The sequence below is a fragment of the Pelophylax lessonae genome (assembly GCF_965119305.1).
Source record: "Pelophylax lessonae genome assembly, chromosome: 2".
Classification (NCBI taxonomy): Eukaryota; Metazoa; Chordata; class Amphibia; order Anura; family Ranidae; genus Pelophylax; species Pelophylax lessonae.
Window position 1 is genome coordinate 113,845,721 of NC_138769.1, and position 13,477 is coordinate 113,859,197.

At 46.5% G+C, this 13,477-nt stretch overlaps 1 protein-coding gene across 1 annotated transcript in view; it reads right to left on the bottom strand.

Moving 5' to 3' along the window:
- The window catches only part of CTPS2 (CTP synthase 2), a 459,116-nt gene extending 458,556 nt beyond the window's left edge, over positions 1 to 560 (bottom strand). The window contains exon 1 of the mRNA XM_082245048.1: positions 430 to 560. The gene's annotated coding sequence lies outside the window, so the exon portion shown is untranslated. The remainder of the gene's footprint in view (positions 1 to 429) is intronic.
- Between the last annotated feature and the right edge of the window lie 12,917 nt (positions 561 to 13,477).

Below are 13,477 nucleotides of genomic sequence, written 5' to 3' on the forward strand. Positions count from 1 at the left end.
GGCTGTGTCAGTAAACTTTGAGTGTGGTGTCAGTAAATTTGAATCTGATAGGTTGGCAACACTGGCGTACATCACTAAGAATGGATCTCTATGATCTGTCAGAGATCTGCTGGTAATGCCCTCAGATAGGATGGTGGTATTGGGAGGCAGTGCTGCCACTTCCCCCTGGTGTAGAAGCCTCATGTCCCTGGAAGGAAGCAGCTCCCAATCTTACCTGGAAGGTCACTGGAAGTCCTGATCACAATGACAGTTTGCTACACACAGCAATCAGTTGCCAAAATAACTGCATGGCCCCTCCCCCTCCTGCCCCTTACTGTCAACAACCCTTAACCCCTGCACTGCCAGGAACCTTGCAGAAAGAGACAGTTCCAGTCCTGCTGATCACCCCCCACCGATGTCCTACAGATACGACAAGAATGAGAATTATACCTGGAGGCAGCAAAGTGTGACCATTACAGGGGAGAGGCCGGATCTCAGTGTGTGTCCCCCGTGCAGTAGGTTCCAGCCCAGTCAGCTCGTCCTGGCGTGGCCCTTGTGCTGAGTGTACAGTGCGGGGCCCGAATCTCCTTCACTGCACACACGCTGCATAGACAGCATGAGAAGCAACTGACAGCTGCAGACGGCCACCAGGTGGCGCCACACTCCATAGCAAAAGTATAAACATATTACAGCACATGGAGCACGCCCCCTACTCAGGAGGGTTTTTTTTTTCCCCTGCAAGAGCTTTATTGCTATGAGAACAGTACAACTGTTGTGAAGCAATCCAAGGCATAGAAATAGAATAACGTTTTTCACTTCCAAGATACATTGTTTTCTTTTCTTCTACTAAATCGACCCTTCAGGTGTACCAGTTTATGGTCCATACTGTTAGTAAACTCAGTAATGGTACAGGAGATGCAGGGGCTGCGGGCATGGTACAGGAAATGCAGGGGCTGCGGGCATGGTACAGGAGGTGTCAGATGCTGTGCGGGCTTAGTACAGGAGATGCAGAGGCTGCAGACATGGTACAAGAGATGTCATAGGCTGTGGACATGGTAAAGGAGATGCAGAGGCTGCAGACATGGTACAAGAGATGCAGAGGCTGCAGGCATGGTACAGAAGATGCAGAGGCTGCAGACATGGTACAGAAGATGCAGAGGCTGCAGACATTGTAGAGGAGATAAAGAGGCTGCAGACATGGTACAGGAGATGCAGAGGCTGCAGGCATGGTACAGAAGATGCAGAGGCTGCAGACATGGTACAGAAGATGCAGAGGCTGCAGACATGGTACAAGAGATGTCATCGGCTGTGGACATGGTACAGGCAATGCAGAGGCTGCAGGCATGGTACAGGAAATGCAGGGGCTGTAGGCATGGTACAGGAAATGCAGGGGCTGCAGACATGGTACAGGAGATGCAGAGGCTGCGGGCATGGTACAGGAGATGCAGAGGCTGCGGGCATGGTACAGGAGATGCAGGGGCTGCGGGCATGATACAGGAGATGTCAGGGGCTGCGGGCATGGTACAGGGGATGCAGAGGCTGCGGGCATGGTACAGGAGATGCAGGGGCTGCGGGCATGGTACAGGAGATGTCAGAGGCTGCGGGCATGTAACAGGAGATGTCAGAGGCTGCGGGCATGTAACAGGAGATGCAGAGGCTGCAGGCATGGTAAAGGAGATGTCTTAGGCTGTGTGAACATGGTACAAGAGATGCAGAGGCAGCAGGCATGGTAAAGGAGATGTCAAAGGCTGCAGGCATGGTACAAGAGAGGTCAGAGGGTGTGGGCATGGGACAGGAGATGGCAGAGACTGTGGGCATGGGACAGGAGATGGCAGATGCTGGGGACATGGTACAGGAGAGGCAGAGGCTGTGGGTAATGGTACAGGAGAGGCAGAGGCTGTGGGTAATGGTACAGGAGAGGTAGAGGCTGTGAGTCGCCTTACTTTCCAAAATGGCGCCACCCGGCGCCATCACATCACTGCTTATGCATTGTCTGCCCAATAATGGGCGGGCTTTCCAGAGCAGCGAATGTGCAGTTGACATGTCAAGTTGGCCACAGCCATTTTTTTACGGGCGCTACTGCCCTTCAAGCAGACCCAGGGCAGGGGGACTTGCTGGCCTTCTGGTGAAATTTCACCATATTCCGATAGGCCAGTCCAGCCCTGAGAGTGCAGAGTGTATGGAAGTGGGTAGCATGTGCTGGAGAGGAATATGGAGTGTAGGGTAATATGTATTATGTGCAGGAGAGGAGTGCGGAGTGCATGGAGGTGGGTAGTATGTGCAGGAGAGGAGTGCGGAGTGCATGGAGGTGGGTAGTATGTGCAGGAGAGGAGTGCGGAGTGCATGGAGGTGGGTAGTATGTGCAGGAGAGGAGTGCGGAGTGCATGGAGGTGGGTAGTATGTGCAGGAGAGGAGTGCGGAGTGCATGGAGGTGGGTAGTATGTGCAGGAGAGGAGTGCAGGCTGGGCCTCACTGTATGTGCATTAATGTTACACACACAGCCCAGCTCAGGAGCAAGCCCACAAGTATGCCCCCATCACAAACAGCTTGCTCTGGTGACAGACATTGAAGAAGAGGAGCCAGGAGCGCAGCTGGGTGACCCCAGAAAAGGAGGTTCGGCGCTGCTCTGTGCAATGGTATTGCAGGTTAAGTACTGTATTAAAAAAATAAATAAATAAATGGTTCACCTGCTTTAACTAAGCATTGCTGGCAGGCAGTCTTGCATTGCAGAAAAGGTTCTGGATCGTCTATTCGGTAAAAAAAAAAAGCTCCTCTGCCTATCAGCAATATTTATAATGATTGTACAATTGGCCACACTAACACGAGTTACATGAACCTGTGCCAGATAATCAAGTGAACATGCCAGGGGCAGTGACTGAGGAAAATCATAGTTGTCACATTGCTGGAGGGGTACTTTCGGCAGATAAATCCAGCATAATGCATATTGTACAGTACCTACAGCCTTAGAATAAGGCGTCTTTACTAAAAGAAGTGGGCATTTTTACTCAATAAAATGAGTGAAGATTCAATTTAATTATCCAAACTTGTGAAAAACTGGATTTTTGTAAGAACTTACCATAAAATCCTTTTCTCTGATATCCATTAACAGACACAGTTCTTATGCTTCTTAGACCATTGGGCTATGCTGCCCCCTACAGGAGTAGTACTAGGCAGGAAAAAAAAACAGTTTACCACACCTACGGGGGCTGTCTCTAAAGGCATAACCCCACACACCCTGCTTCAGCATACCAGTTTTGTTGCAAGCAGTAATAAGACGACACAAACCATCCCCATATCAGAGGCGTGAATCCTGCATCTGTCAATGGACTTCAGAGAAAAGGATTTTAGGGAAAGTTCTTACAAAAATCCAGTTTTCTCTATCGTCCATTGACAGATGCATCTGTTATGCTTCTTAGAGCATTGGGATGTCACAAAGTAATGTAGGCATGAGGGGTGGGAAGAATGAAAACCAAATAGCGTAAACTCCAAAGGCTAAACTTAGCCAACTGGGTAACATGAAGCTCAACCAGAAACAGGAGCTTACCCATGAAAGAAAAAAACCCCTAATGAGAAACAAATGAGTCTCTTTAAACAGCGGCCTGCAAAAACCTTGCGGCCAAAGGATGCATCCGAAGATGCCTATAAATCTACCTTGTAGAATTTTGTAAATGTGTGCACAGACGACCAAGTCGCCGCCTTACAAACTTGCACTACTGAGGCCTGATGGCGAAAAGCCCACAAGGCTCTCAGCGCTCTAGTAGAATTCATCTTCACAGGGAAAGGAGGAACCTGACCATTTAATGAATAAGCCTGAACAACCATCTGCCTAATCCATCAGGATATAGTCGCAGCAGACACAGCCAAACCTTTACGAGATCCCTCAGTAAGGACAAAAAGAGCATCCGATTTCCTAAAAGACACAGTGACCGTCAGGTAAACCCTGATCGCCCAAACCACATCCAGAGAGAGTGCAAAGCATTTTCTTTGGGATGCTTAGGCTTAGGACAGAGTGAAGGCAACACAATGTCTTCATTTAGATGGAAATCAGACACCACCTTAGGGAGAAAAATCAGATTAGGTCGGAGTACCACTTTATCTCTGTGGACCACCAAATAAGGCGAACGACAGGACAGCGCCGCCATCTCAGACACTGCGGGCAGAAGCAATTGCCACCAGAAAAGCAACCTTCTAAAGATAAAGAAAGCAGAGAAATCTCCCTAATGTTCTCAAAGGCAGGCGTTTGAAGAACAGACAAAACCAGATTGAGATCCCACGGAGGCAACGGGGATATTCTTGGGGAAGCTAGATGACGCAGCCCCTGAATAAAAATGCGAATCAAGACATTAGCAGCCAACAGACGTTGGAAGTAAATAGCCAAAGCCGACACTTGGCCCTTGATAGTGCCCAAGGCCAACCGCTGCTCAACCCCTTTTTTGTAAAAAGGCCAAAACCCTGGCTATAGAAAACAAGCGAGGGTGCAGCTTCAGCTATTCACACCCTGTAATGTACAATTTCCAAGTACGATGATAAATCTTCCAAGAAGTCGCCTTCCTAGCTGTCAACAGGAGAGAAATCAGATTCAGAGAGACCCCTATCTCTCAATACCTGCCCTTCAAAAGCCATGCCGTTAAAGCCAGCGACCATAAAGCAGGATGGAAGATCAGTCCCTGGGACAGCAGATCCTCCCTCAGAGGAAGTTTCCACGGAGGATCGGTGACCAATTTTACTAGGTCTGCGTACCAAGACTGACGAGGCCAGTCTGGGGCCACCAGAACGACCGGAATTCCTTCCACCATCACCCTGCGAAGAAGCCTTGGAAAGAGTTTTATAGGAGGGAAGGCATAGAGCCACCAATACTGGCTCCAAGGAGCCACCAAGGCATCTGTGGCGTCGGCCAGAGGATCCCAAGACCTGGCCACAACTCTGTGGACTTTTTTTTGTTGAAGTGAAATGCAAAATAGGTCTACCTCCAGAGTTCCCCACTGTAACACTGAAACACCTTAGGATGAAGGGACCATTTCCCTTGATCCAGCATCTGACGACTCGCTTGCTAATTCTCCACACCCGGAATGTGGACTGCGGAAAGAGCCGGAACATTGTCTTCCGACCATACCAGAATCTCGGCCACCTCCTTGGCCACAAGGACACTCTTGGTGCCTCCAGTAAAGAAAACTGCTCTGTTGACCAGGTCCCCTGGGCACAAAGCTTCCCCAGCACTCAACCCCAGCCTTACAGGCTGGCGTCGGTGGTGACCACCGTCCAAAACAGCAGTAGGAAGGACTTGCCCTGACACAATGCTGGCGACTAGATCCACCAGGATAGAGCAGACCTTGTGAGTCGGCTCAAGCGTATCATTTTGCCTAGACTGTGGATCCATGTATCATTTGACAAGAATCTTTTTGCAGAGGTCTTGAGTGAGACTGAGCAAACTGAACCGCCCCCAAGGGTGATACCATCAGACACAGGGCTCTCGTGCAAGTCTGTAGTGAGGACGGATTGGTTTCCAACAGCAACCGGATCGCTTCCTGCAACTTCTGAAGTTGTTCCAGGGGAAGAAAAACCCTTGCCAAAGGGAATCTAAAATCAGCCCCAGATAATCCAACCTCACTGAAGGGGTTAGAGCAGATTTTTTTAAATTGATAGTCCACCCGAATTCCTTAAGGGTCTGACTGTAATCGACAGATCGCCCAACAGAGCCGAGTGAGAGTCCGCTCTCAATAGAAGATTGTCCATATATCCCAGGATCGCAATCCCTTTTTGGCACAACAAAGCCAATACCGGGGCCAGTACCTTGGTAAGCGGCGAGACTAGGGAGCAGAGGCGAGACCAAAGGGTAACACCACAAATTGAAAATGCTCCTCTGGCACCGCAAAGCGGCAAACCCGCTGGTGTCCCCCGTAGATGGGGATGTGTAGATATGCATCTTTCATATCAATGGGGGCCAGAAAATCCCCCTGATTTAAAGACACTACCACCGACTGAATGGATTCCATTCAAAGTTTTTACACCCGCATAAAGCGGTTCAAAGCCTTGAGGTCCAGGATTGGACGTACCTCGCCCTCTTTTCTGGGCACCGTGAACAGGTTTGAATAGAAACCTTGAAAACGTTCCTGCGGAGGAACCGGCACAATCACTCCTTGATCAAGGAGATCCTGCACTGCGTCTCAGAGATCCTTCAAACGATCCGAAGACAGGGGAAGATTTGACTGAAAGAATCTGTCCACTGGCCGGGACCGAAATTCGATCTTTTACCGGAAACAAATCAGTTTGTGAACCCATTTGTCTTGAATGAAGGAAGTCCAGGGTTCCTGAAATGGCTTTTTAGCCCCTCCAGAAACCCGGAATGGCTTACATTTTTCTTGCACCCCTGAGGCATGAAAAAAAAAATAGTCTTTAAGCTGTGAAAGAAGGCCCCCGTTTACTACAGGGTGCCTTGCCTTTGGTGGATTGAGTAAGAAGAGTACTCTTCCCACCAGTTAGACCTTTGATCAACTCATCCAGCGAGTCGCCAAATAATCGCTTTCCCAAGAAAGGGAGATCTGTTAAGGCCTTCTTGGAAGCCTGGTCTGCCGACCAGCTCTTCAGCCAAACAATGCGTCTTATGGCAATCCCAACCATGCATCTTATGGCAATTCCCACAGCCGACACTCTGGCCACCAGGGGAGCCGCATTTAAAGACGCATCACAAAGGAACACCAGGGCCTGGGCCATCTGGTCCCTAAATTCCATCAGCTCCGGGGAAACTAAGTCAGCATCTAGGTTCCCCTTAAAAACCTTTACCCATTCCGTAACCGTCCATGATGTCAGAACAGACACAAAAATCGGTTTCAGGATTTAACCCGCCAACATATGGCAGGAAAGGGACTCCACCCGCCCGTCCACCGGGTCTCCGAAAACACCGGGGAATTTTCCACAGGCACTATAGTAGATTTGTGCAACCTGGATACAGGGTGATCCACCTTAGGCGGTACCATCCAACGGTTCGAAACCGTCCCTGCAAAAGGGATAACGGCGTTTAAACCATTTAGGCACTACTAGCACGTGCTTTATGCGCCGCCATTGTTCTTTAGCAATATCATAAAAAAGTCTTGGGACAAGGGAAAACCTTGCCCGATTTTTGGGTTTTGCGGGAGCCTAAAGGACACCTGTGTCCCTGCCGGTGTGGGCTCATCTGCCATTTTTAAAGTTTCCCTTACTGAAACAATCAGAGCTTCCACCAAAGTGCGTTCCCGCGCTGCAGCTAAAGAGGACAGGTCCTCTTCACCATCCAATTGCGAGGACAGCGAACCCTCAAGGAGGAGGGTGTCCATGGCAACCATATCAGTCTCTGAATCAGAGGACCCCCACAGATGACGGTGAAGGCAGCGGCAGTTTTCAGCTATTAACCTTTTTCATCACAAAATCGACCTTGGTTGCCAGGCTTTCCAGTGCTGCTGAAATCGCGGCCAGCGACTGCTATCCGGAAGGTCCAGTGGTCGCACTAAGGGGGACTGAGGGTGAAACCAATGCCTGGGACTCCATCATTTTTTCAAAAGAAAACAGGTGTACTGTCTCTTTAAGAACGCTGAGTGCGGTCCCCACCGGCGATCACCGCAGCATGCGGAGTCCCACTTACATATATATGGATAGAAGAGTGCGCAGGGATATGCCCACAGAGACCCCAGTACTTTACCACCTCGTTGAGAAAACTCCAGAGCCGATCTTTGCAGCAAGAAGTGAAAGTCACAGGATAAGACATCAGCTTGGATAGAATGTAAAAGGTCACGCTGCCTGTTTAGCTCCACAGGGCTACTAATGCAAGTCAATGGGAAGCACAGGAAAAATGGCTGCACCATGCAGGTCAATAGAGAGAAATCCTCCTTATGCCCACACAGCTCGCCATGCAGTCAGGGAACCCCAAATTGGAGGCCACAGAGGATCTACAAGACCCAGCAGGAAAAGGTACCATTTTCACCCCCCCAGGTGAAAACCAAAATAAAAAGGCAGGGGCGGGTGAGGGGGGCAGGGCACAGGGCCAGGGGAATCTTTTAGGAAGTACTAGGTCCTTTCATTCCAAGGAGTGCGCCCACGTTCCCCCCCCCTCCCCCCAAGACCACTAAGGTATATGGGGGGGCTGCATTTACTCACCATACCAGAGACAGGGTGGGCTCTGCTCCGGACAGACAACCTCCCACCTGGAGTGGGGGTGCTGCCAGCCGAGAGGTACACTGCAACTCAGGGCATTCCAGGTCATCGCGTCCCAGTGAGACAGACTCGCAGGCTCATCCTCATCCAAAACGGGGCACTGTTGTGGCAAGGCCTAGTGCGGGACTATATACTGCTCACGCTCACAGGCCAGGCTGGGAGACCTTAAGGATCTAGATTATCCAGTGCGAAACCTCAGCCGGCTATTGCTTGTAGTTCACCAGGAAGAATCCCCCTGAACAGTGAGTAAAGAAAATAAAATATTCTTAAAAGAATAAAAAAGACAGACACCGAAGTCCCATCAGGAAACCTAGGTCCTACTCCTTCACTAGGCAGAAACAAACTGGTATGCTGGAGCAGAGTGTGTGGGGTTATGCCTACAGGAACAGCCCCCGTAGGCATGGTAAACGTTTTTTTCCGGCCTAGTACTACTCCTGTAGGGGGCAGCATAACCCAATGGTCTAAGAAGCATAAGAGCCGCGTCTGTCAATGGACGATAGAGAAAGTAAACTTTTGAATAGTGGCAATTGGCTAAGGTTATGTTTTATAATATTCTCATGATTAGCGCCTTAACAAAATAATTTTTTTTCCCTTTAAGGCCACTTAGTTCAATGTCAGACAGGCAATTCTGCTGCTAGAGACACATTTGCAGTGGGAGAATCAGAGAAGAGACTTTCACTTAGTGTACACTAATAGAAATGCTCCCTTCTTGCCCTGATACACTGCTAAATTTTAAACACTTGCAAAGGTGCAATATACTGCTGGGTCTGGCTAACTAGGAAGAAACTCTGTAGCAAGAGAAAGGTCTGTTAGCAACAAGATTGCTCATGTGACATTAGCTTTAGGCTAGCTATACACAGATTTTATTTTTTCAAATCAGCCTGAAAGCCAAACAAAATAAAACACTACAAGATTTATCCTTCCATGCTTTAGAGTGGAAAGCAGGAGTTCCCCTGTTACACTACGTTCTGACAGTCACCAGAATACTCATTTAAGTGTCTTCATTCGATTGAATGTAGCTGTTGTTCAGTCAACAATTTTAACCGTGGATCCTTAGATTTTTTATTTTTTTTAAAGTGAACCAACCAAAATTCAAACAGTGAATAGACAGCTTTACTCTACATGGAGAACCAATGACCTCTCCAAACCTTAACTTTACATAGGCAAGCTCAATGGTGCTGGGGAGGAGATGGGGACACAGTAAAGGATGTCATTAATCCCACTTACAGGGAAAATAATGACAACTTCTTAAGGATCCCCGTACAGATAAATAATGTTATCATGAATTTAAAACCGCTGTTATCCTTTAGAGCCGGTTCACACTACCGCGACCAGAAAGGGCGACTTGTTAGCGCAACTTTCAGCGCGACTTCAGCGAAACTTAGTGCGACTTCAGCGTGACTTGTGAATTATTTTAAGCGACATATGATAGACAACTTTGTATTTGGCCAATCAGAATATGATGTGTTGTGACCTAATTCCCCTTTTCTGTTTTTTTTTTTTACTCATTTCCTCATTACCCACCAAAAAAAAGTTCTTAAAAATTGTCGTTTTTGATAGAGAGCCAATTATTGAAAAAAAAAAAAAAAAAAAAAAAGAGATTTCTTTGGATTTAGTGTCTGGGGGATCTAAAAAGTGTACCTGTGAAGTTTCAGCTCTGTAGCATGTCCAGAACCAGAAAAAAAAATATAATTTTTCTTAGAATTTTTATTAGCGCAGGGATGGGGTTCCGCTCCTGTCACACCTGGGCGTTTTTGTTTCAGGCGTTTATTGGGCATTTTTTGGGGGTCTTTGGAGGCAGGCATGACATCTGAACTTCTGTATAAGGGTATATATATATACATATACACACACACACATTGTATATATATATATATATATATATATATACATATATACATACACACACACACACATATAGGTGTGAAAGGAGGGTAACACCATCCCTGCAAATAATTTCAGAAGCGCAGGGATAGGGTTCTGCTCCTTTCACACCTATGTGTGTATATACAGTGCCTTGCAAAAGTATTCACCCCCCTTGAACTTTGCGACCTTTTGCCACATTTCAGGCTTCAAACAAAGATATAAAACTGTAATTTTTTGTGAAGAATCAACAAGTGGGACACAATCATGAAGTGGAACAAAATTTACTGGATATTTCAAACTTTTTTAACAAATAAAAAACTGAAAAATTGGGCGTGCAAAATTATTCAGCCCCCATAAGTTAATACTTTGTAGCGCCACCTTTTGCTGCAATTACAGCTGTAAGTCGCTTGGGGTATGTCTCGATTGGATTCAGGTCTGGACTTTCACTTGGCCATTCTAACACCCGGATATGTTTATTTGTGAACCATTTTATTGTAGATTTTGCTTTATGTTTTGGATCATTGTCTTGTTGGAAGACAAATCTCCATCCCAGTCTCAGGTCTTTTGCAGACTCCATCAGGTTTTCTTCCAGAATGGTCCTGTATTTGGCTCCATCCATCTTCCAATCAATTTTAACCATCTTCCCTGTCCCTGCTGAAGAAAAGCAGGCCCAAACCATGATGCTGCCACCATGTTTGACAGTGGGGATGGTGTGTTCAGGGTGATGAGCTGTGTTGCTTTTACGCCAAACATAACGTTTTGCATTGTTGCCAAAAACTTTGATTTTGGATTCATCTGACCAGAGCACCTTGTTCCACATGTTTGGTGTGTCTCCCAGGTGGCTTGTGGCAAGCTTTAAACACAACTTTTTATGTATATCTTTAAGAAATGGCTTTCTTCTTGCCACTCTTCCATAAAGGCCAGACTTGTGCAGTATACAACTGATTGTTGTCCTAAGGACATAGTCTCCCACCTCAGCTATAGATCTCTGTAGTTCATCCAGAGTGATCATAGGCCTCTTGGCTGCGTCTCTGATCAGTCTTCTCCTTGTATGAGCTGAAAGTTTAGAGGGACAGCCAGGTTTTCGTAGATTTGCAGTGGTCTGATACTCCTTCCATTTCAATATTATTGCTTGCACAGTGCTCCTTGTGATGTTTAAAGCTTGGGAAATCTTTTTTTTATTCAAATCTGGCTTTAAACTTCTCCAAAACAGTATCTCGGACCTGCCTGGTGTGTTCCTTGTTCTTCATGATGCTCTCTGCGCTTTAAACGGACCTCTGAGACTATCACAGTGCAGGTGCATTTATACAGAGACTTGATTACACACAGGTGGATTCTATTTATCATCATTAGTCATTTAGGTCAACATTGGATCATTCCGAGATCCTCACTGAACTTCTGGAGAGAGTTTGCTGCACTGAAAGTAAAGGGGCTGAATAATTTTGCACGCCCAATTTTTCAGTTTTTTATTTGTTAACAAAGTTTGAAATATCCAATAAATTTTGTTCCACTTCATGATTGTGTCCCACTTGTTGGTGATTCTTCACAAAAAATTAGTTTTATATCTTTATGTTTAAAGCCTGAAATGTGGCAAAAGTTCGTAAAGTTCAAGAGGGCCGAATACTTTCGCAAGGCACTGTATGTGTATATAATATATATATATATATACACACACACACACACACACACACATAGGTGTGAAAGGAGCGGAACTCCTTTCCCTGCGCTACTGAAATTATTTGGCGGGGATGGGGTGCGTGTGTGTGGTGTGTGTGTGTACCTCTACACAGAAGTTCAGATGTCATGCCTGCCTCCAAAGACACCCAAAAAATGCCCAATAAACACCTGAAACAAAAACGCCCAGGTGTGTTTCAGGCGTTTATTGGGCATTTTTCTGGGCATCTTTGGAGGAAGGCATGACATCTGAACTTCTGTATAGGGGTGTGTATGTGTATATATATATATATATATATATATATAAAAATAACACACACACATATATACATGTGAAAGGAGGGTAACACCATCCCTGCAAATAATTTCAGGAGCGCAGGGATAGGGTTCTGCTCCTTTCACACCTGTGTGTGTGTGTGTGTGTGTGTGTGTGTATATATATACATATATATATACACACACATATGTCTGTGTGTGTGTGTGTGCGTATATATATATATATATATATATATATATATATATATATATATACCCCTACACAGAAGTTCAGATGTCATGCCTGCCTCCAAAGACGTCCACAAAAAAGCCCAATAAACGCCTGAAACAAAAACACCGAGGTGTAAATGGAGCGGATCCCCATCCCTGCTCTACTAATAATTCTAAGAAAAATTATCTTTTTCTTATGGCGGTCACCCTGACATGGATGAGTTCTGTCACCCTGGCATAGCAGTCAGAGTCAGTTCACCCTAAACTACACTACAGTCACCCTGACACTTAACACTTTCCCTACAGAAACTAGATTATTGAATCTAACTATAGTGGTATATAGTACCCTAACTACACTGCATATCCCTTTCCTCACAATAAGTGTCCACCAGTGGCACGTATCAGTGCCACAAATCAGTGTCCACCAGTGTCACGTATCAGTGCCACAAATCAGTGTCCACCAGTGCCACAAATCAGTGTGCATCAGTGCCACGAATCAGTGTCCACCAGTGCCACGAATCAGTGGCCACCAGTGCCATTGCCCACCAGTTCCACTCACACAGACCAGACAGAGATAATGGTATATAGGAACTGTAGGCATGGCTGCAATGTGGGGAATGCCTGGTTAATTTTCCTTCTTCCTGGAAAGTCGGATCACAAGTCGCTTCAAATAAGATAAGGATCCGACTTGGAGACGACTCCCATTGAAGTCTATTTGCACAAGTTGGATACAAGTCGCCTCAAAGTAGTACAGGACCCTTTTCTGAAGTCGGAGCGACTTCAGTAGTGCCAATTAAGACGGCTCTCATTGATTTACATTGGATTTGTTATGTCAAGCGACTTGAGGCGACTTGAGGGCACACAAGTCACCTGACAAGTCGCGGCAGTGTGAATGGAGTCTTAAAGTGTATGCAAACCCTAGCAATAAATTTTCCTTATTTGCTTTCTCTAAAGAGGAAGTAGACCGTCTGAAAAAAAAAAAAAAATTAGAAAAAAAAAAACCTGTAAAGACAAAGGCATAATGAGCTAGTATGCACCACATGCTAGCTCATTATGAAATACTTACCTTAAAACAAAGCCCCCACGGTGCCACCCGCTCAGTGACAAGATAGCCGACATGTTTGGCCGTCCTGCTTCCTGGTTCGCGTCCTCTGGCTATCTGATTGGCCGGAGGTGCAATTACATCACTCCCGCAAATGTGTGCGGGAGCCGGGTGGCCGTTCCTTCAGAGCGCATGCGCCGATGACGTCATCGGCTGCATGCACTGTAAATATCTCCTAAACGGTGC